Here is a 949-nt window from a genome sequence, read left to right as displayed (position 1 = left end):
TATGTTTGTGTGTATGTGTGTCTGTGTTTGCCCCCCCAACATCGCTTGACAACCGATGGTGGTGTGTTTACGTCCCCGTAACTTAGCGGTTCGGCAAAAAGAGACCGATAGAATAAGTACTAGGCATCCAAAGAATAAGTCCTGGGGTTAATTTGCTCGACTAAAGGTGGTGCTCCAGCATGGCCGCAGTCAAATGACTGAAACAAGTAAAAGAGTAAAAGAGTAATATAGGAGGTTTGGCTGTGTGGTAAGAAGTTTGCTTCCCAACCTCAAGGTTCTGGGTTCAGTCCCACTGCATGGCACTTTGGTTTCATGTCTTCTACTATAGCCTTGGATCCAATCAAAGACTTGTGAGTGGATTTGTGAGACGGAAACTGAAAGAAGCCCATTGTGTATGTTTATATATCTATGTCTGTGTGTGTCTTTGTGTCTGCATTTGTCCCCCCAATATCGCTTGACAACCGATGCTGGTGTGTTTATGTCCCTGTAACTTAGTGGTTTAGCAAAAAAAAAGGATTGAGGTTGATTCATTCAGCTAAAAGTTCTTCAGGGTGTTGCCCCAGCATGGCCACAACTTAATGACTGACACAGATAAAAGAATAGAAGGTAAAAGATAGCAAAGACTTATCACAGGAGAGATCAAAAACTTATCACAACACAGCAAAGACTTGTCACAACACAGTGAAGACTTGTCACAATATAGTGAAGACTAATCGCAGAAGAAGAAAGATTCACCACAACACAGGAAAGACATATAGGTGCAGTTATCTCTCCTGACAGTGGCTGTTTAAATTAGTTGGCCACTAGATGGTGAAGGTTCAGACACTAAGCTCTGGCACTTCCTCTTTCGCACCAAGAAGCTGGAGAGAAAAGACATGACCTAGCTATCTCTTGCACACCCGCGGTAGCGAGCACATGCGGTTACACATGGTCCTTTCATCAAACTCCT

Source organism: Octopus bimaculoides, unplaced genomic scaffold, assembly GCF_001194135.2.
Source record: "Octopus bimaculoides isolate UCB-OBI-ISO-001 unplaced genomic scaffold, ASM119413v2 Scaffold_194815, whole genome shotgun sequence".
In the NCBI taxonomy this organism is placed as follows: domain Eukaryota; kingdom Metazoa; phylum Mollusca; class Cephalopoda; order Octopoda; family Octopodidae; genus Octopus; species Octopus bimaculoides.
The sequence above is the reverse complement of the archived record's forward strand: the minus strand, read 5'-3'. Positions refer to the sequence as shown.